This window comes from Natator depressus, chromosome 3, assembly GCF_965152275.1.
Source record: "Natator depressus isolate rNatDep1 chromosome 3, rNatDep2.hap1, whole genome shotgun sequence".
Lineage (NCBI taxonomy): Eukaryota > Metazoa > Chordata > Testudines > Cheloniidae > Natator > Natator depressus.
The window spans coordinates 4,079,681-4,084,944 of NC_134236.1; positions in this window are offsets into that span (position 1 = coordinate 4,079,681).

Consider the following 5,264-nt stretch of genomic DNA (forward strand, 5'->3'; position numbering starts at 1 on the left):
CAGAAGTAAAACGTGCACCTTCTCTAATGACATTTATTTTTAGATGGAGGGGGGTAAGAAAGAACAAAAGTAAAGTTTCCATGGGAGAGCACAGTGTGTGTGTCTCTCTGGTACAGGCCACCGCAATTCTCAGCACAAAATGCCTGCCAAGTTCTTAGTGGTTTAAAGGTGCAGTACGCAGAAAACAAAGGCATCCACAGCCTATGCCAGCTGAAACTGGCCCCCGGATGAAGAGCAGCTGGCTAAAGCTGAACCCAGGCAAGACTCAGGTGACGCTTGAGGGAAGGTTTGAAAGAACTCACCTCCCCTGTGGTATCCCCCATTAGAAAGGCCTTCCACTTGTTAGGCCTCACTGCAGCCTTGAGGTCCTGCTTAAAAGACTTAGCTATTTTGGACTCCACCAGGCTACTGGAAGCCCAAATAGGCTAAGCAGTGAAAAGTTCCCACGTTCACCTGCAACTGGCCAGAAGATGGAGCCCTGCCGCACCTGACACAGACCGGGCCGTGCTGAGACAAGCGTTCGCGACCTCTAGGGTCGACTACTGCAGCTCGTTCTATCTAGGAACGAAGCCGTGTGGCCTAAACAACCTCAGCTGGGACAGAACGCAGGAGCCCACCTGCTCAGCAGCATGTCACACCTGCATTGGCTCCCCATGTAACACAGAGGCCAGGCTAGGTCTCTGCCCTGATGTACAAAACCTTCCCAGCCTGGGCTATGTGAGAGACGCTGCCCGCTCCTCAACCAGGACCGCCCACCACAGCTGCGATCCACCAGAACAATAGACTCACCCACCAGTGGCAGGACGCGTGAGTGGGCCAAGCCCGTGGAACTCATTGCCACAAGAGAGGAAAACAGGCCCAGGCCTCAGAACCGAACGCAAAGCCCATCTCCTGGATTCAGCTGTCCCTCAGTGTCTTCACGCACAGACCCCAGGGCACATTCACTCACTTCACGCAATCACCAGGCGAACAACCCACCACTAAGCCAGGTGAGCTTCTCCTGCAGGCTGGGAAACAGACTGGGAATGGTGGCTGCTGTTTCTATTATTAAATACTTGCAGGATGCCTGGAGGCTTGACAAAGCCCTGGCTGGGATGATTTAGTTGGGGATTAGGTCCTGCTTTGAGCAGGGGGTTGGACTAGATGACCTCCTTTCAACCCTGATATTCTATGATTCTATGATTCGATTGTGGGGTGGTGTACAACGAAGTGGATCTGGGAAACAAAGCCAATGGTGGAATCTCAGTGCATATAGTTTTTCCTAAATTGGGCAACTGGGATTGTATTCAGTTGAACCAATGCGCTCTATGGAGTTCAAACTCTATGGAGTTTGGCAGAACCATGGGTTTTTTTGTGCATTTATCCCTTAAAATAGCCCATTTGTGTTATTATTCCAAGGCTTTCCATCCAACTAGCCAATAAAATACCCTTTCAGGGGAGGATGACACTGCAAAAGTCCCTTATGCGGATTCATTCGGGCGGACATTCATTGTTTATAGGTTGCCTCCATGCGACGGTTCAGACCATTTTATGTCTCTTGGCAAGCTACACAACAAAAAAGGTAATTATTCTAGACAGGAGGAAAGCGATGATGTCATTGGAATAACTGCAGAGCAATTAAAATGAAATTAAGTCCTCTGACAAGTCCGCGGCGATACTGTCTATGGAAGATGGCTTTTATCTGACGGAGGAGCTGGCTGAGTTTGGATTTTAATAAACATTTCATAAGAAAACTTTAGGTTTTTGTGCTTCTTCGCATCTGGGGCTGAAGATGATATTTATCTAGGCTGGGTTGGGGCACAGGCTGAATGGCCAAGCCCATTGAAAGCCAGGAAGGGCTCAGTACCTGTCAGAATCAGGCCCCCCTTGGTTTGTAACAGTGCCTCTGGGCTCCCAAAGGTGATTCTGGAGAAGTGGCATCATGGGGCCATCTTAGTCCCCCTCCGTATCAAGCATTGTTTGGGTTTACAAGCAAAGCCATGGTCTCTCCACTAGCCCGCCCTGGTACCTCAGCCTGGGATCCGACTCACTGGGGCTCTTTCTAGCTCGCCCATAGTAAAGGCACTGCAGGGGACTTCCCGGGAGCTATGTCCGTTTCCCCCAGCAGAGAATCCGGCCCAGTATCTCCAGGACATCACACAGTTCTCTGAGCGTCTCATTCCCGGCGTGCCAGGCGAATGGCGGCGGAGCTTGGAGAAGGGCAACGCAAATTATTAAGCAGCCTGGAAGAATTGATTTGTGGGGCTAGATTAAAAGCACTCCGTTCTCACCAGGCGAAACGATTCCTGATGGGGACACGACAACCACCCGCAAGTGTTTGAAGAGGGCGAACACCGAGGGATAACATCCAGCCTAGCATTTAAATAACCCTTTCTAATTTTCAAAGTGCTTTGCAGCCGTTCATTAAAGACTCTGTGCCGCGTCCCTGCTGGGCAGACTGTCAGAATGATTACTGCTCTTTCAGAGAGGAGGGAAAGCAAGAAGGCGCTAAGGGGCTCCTCGCAGCCAGACATTGCCACAGCCTGGATTAGATCGGAGGCAGGGCTCCCTAGCCCAGTGATCCTCAGCCTTTGCCATACTGGGACTCCGGAGCACAGGTGTGGGCCCCGACACGTCCCTTCTCTCATCACTGCGCCAGCCCCCTCATGCCATTTGGAGTGGCAGGGGCTGCAAGGCTTCCCTCTCCTCCCGCAGAGTGGTGGAAGTGCCAAGAGAGGCTGGGGCGAGGGCAGGGGGCTCCCCAGTATTTACCCCAGCTCTCGTCTCTGGCTGCCACACCCAGAGCTGTCTGTGGGGGCGGTGCTGGCAGGGTCCCTGTTGAGATGCCTGGAGCCGTTCCCCCACTCTGAGCTGTTTTCTCGGGCTGTCTGCAGCCTCAGGCAGACGTTGCCATTTTGGTTGCCTTTGGAAGCTTTTCTTCGCAACCAGATGCACTAGACATGTGCTTTTTTTTCTTTCAAGAAATAAACCAAAAAAGAGAGCTACAGTTCTCATGTAATTTAGTTGGGGGTTGGCCCTGCTTTGAGCAGGGGGTTGGACTAGATACCTCCTGAGGTCCCTTCCAACCCTGATATTCTATGATTCTATGAATCATGTGACTCCCGGAGATGAGGCCCTATACATGGGCCTACGGTGTCTTTGCCTTAATCTGGCCATGTTGGGACCACTTTTTCTACCACAGGATCCGCCCCCCGGGCCTCACTCCCATCTGCATGAGACTCCCCCGCACTTAGTGTAACCCACACGCCTCCTAGGTGTGGTGCTCTGTCCCCTCTAGTGGCACCGAGACCACTTAGACATTCGTGAATCTGCCACAGCCTCAGCTACGGGCCATGTTGTGGCTTTTAGTTCATGCAGTAGAGGCTCATGCAGTTAGCTCCAGAGGTTCCCAGGTTCGATCCTGCCTGCTGCCGACTGGGGTCTGTCGGTGTTACATTAGCAATATGGGACAGGCAGGGTAGTTGTGACCCCCTCTTCCCCAGGTTTAGAACCTCTGCATTGGACCGTGGTAATGTTAGGAAGCAAAATGGAGAGGAATTAGTACTGACTAGCAGAGCTTGTCAAAAAAGGGAGTTCTCTCCCGCACAAAAATTTGATTTTCATTGGAAATGTGAAAGCTGAACTATTTCATCCAAGTGCCAAAATATTTCGGTTTGCCACAGTGCCTCATGGGATTTGTAGGTCAGTGGCCTCATGCGCCCATTCTCCTCTATGGGCTTGGCTCTGTAGTTGGACTACATCTCCCATAATACACCTCTTCGAGAAGGGTGATGGTTCATCCTGGGACTCCCTGGCCATAGTGGCTTATGGGAGATGTAGTCTGGCTGGGGAGCCTGGCACATAGAGGAGAATGGGGCAGAGGTAACCAAATTACAACTACCAACAGGCACCGTGCCATCCTCTCCCTATCAAAATATATTGGTTTGCAGCTGAAATACCAAAATTTTCTGCAGAAAGCAGACGCTTCTTACCCAATTATTTATGTATTTGAAAACCCAAATTTCTTTCTGAAAACAGGTTTCAGAGGGGTAGCTGTGTTAGTCTGTATCAGCAAAAACAACAAGGCATCCTTGTGGCACCTTAGAGACTAACCAATTTATTTGGGCATATGCTTTCGTGGGCTGGAACCCACTTCATCAGATGCATGGAGTGGAAAATACAGTAGCAGGTATAAATACACAGCATATGAAAAGATGGGAGTTGCCTTACCAAGTGTGGGGTCAGTGCTAACGAGTCAATCCAATTAAGGTGGAAGTGGGCTATTCTCAGCAATTGACAGGAAGGGGTGGAAATCACTTTTGTAGTGCTAATGAGGCCAGTGTAATCAAGGTGGGCCATTTCAAACAGTTGACAAGAAGGTGTGAGTATCAGCAGGGGGAAATTAGTTTTTGTAGTGACTCATCCACTCCCAGTCTTTATTCAGGCCTAATTTGATGGTGTCCAGTTTTCAAATTAATTCCAGTTCTGCAGTTTCTTGTTGGAGTCTGTTTTTGAAGATTTTTGGTGAAGAATTGCCACTTTTAAGTCTGTTATTGAGTGTCCAGGGAGATTGAAGTGTTCTCCTACCGGTTTTTGAATGTTATAATTCTTGATGTCAGATTTGTGTCCATTTATTCTTTTGTGTAGAGACTGTCCGGTTTGGCCAATGTACATGGCAGAGGAGCATTGCTGGCACATGATGTCATATATCACATTGGTAGATGTGCAGGTGAACGAGCCCCTGATGGTGTGTCTGATGTGGTTAGGTCCTATGATGGTGGCCCTGGAATCGATATGCAGACAGAGTTGGTACCAGGGTTTGTTGCAGGGCTTGGTTCCTGGGTTAGTTTTTGTTGTGTGGTGTGTGGTTGCTGGAGAGTATTTGCTTCAGGTTGGGGGGCTGTCTGTAAGCGAGGACTGGCCTGTCTCCCAAGGTCTGTGAGAGTGAGGGATCATCCTTCAGGATAGGTTGTAGATCCTTGATGCGCTGGAGAGGTTTTAGTTGGGGGCTGAAGGTGATGGCTAGTGGCGTTCTGTTACTTTCTTTGTTGGGCCTGTCCTGTAGTAGGTGACTTCTGGGTACCCTTCTGGCTCTGTCAATCTGTTTCCTCACTTCACCAGGTGGGTACTGTAGTTTTAAGAACACTTGATAGAGATCCTGTAGGTGTTTGTCTCTGTCTGAGGGATTGGAGCAAATGCGGTTGCATCTTAGAGCTTGGCTGGAGACCGTGGATCGTGTGGTGTGGTCTGGATGAAAGCTGGAGTCATGTAGGTAAGTATAGTGG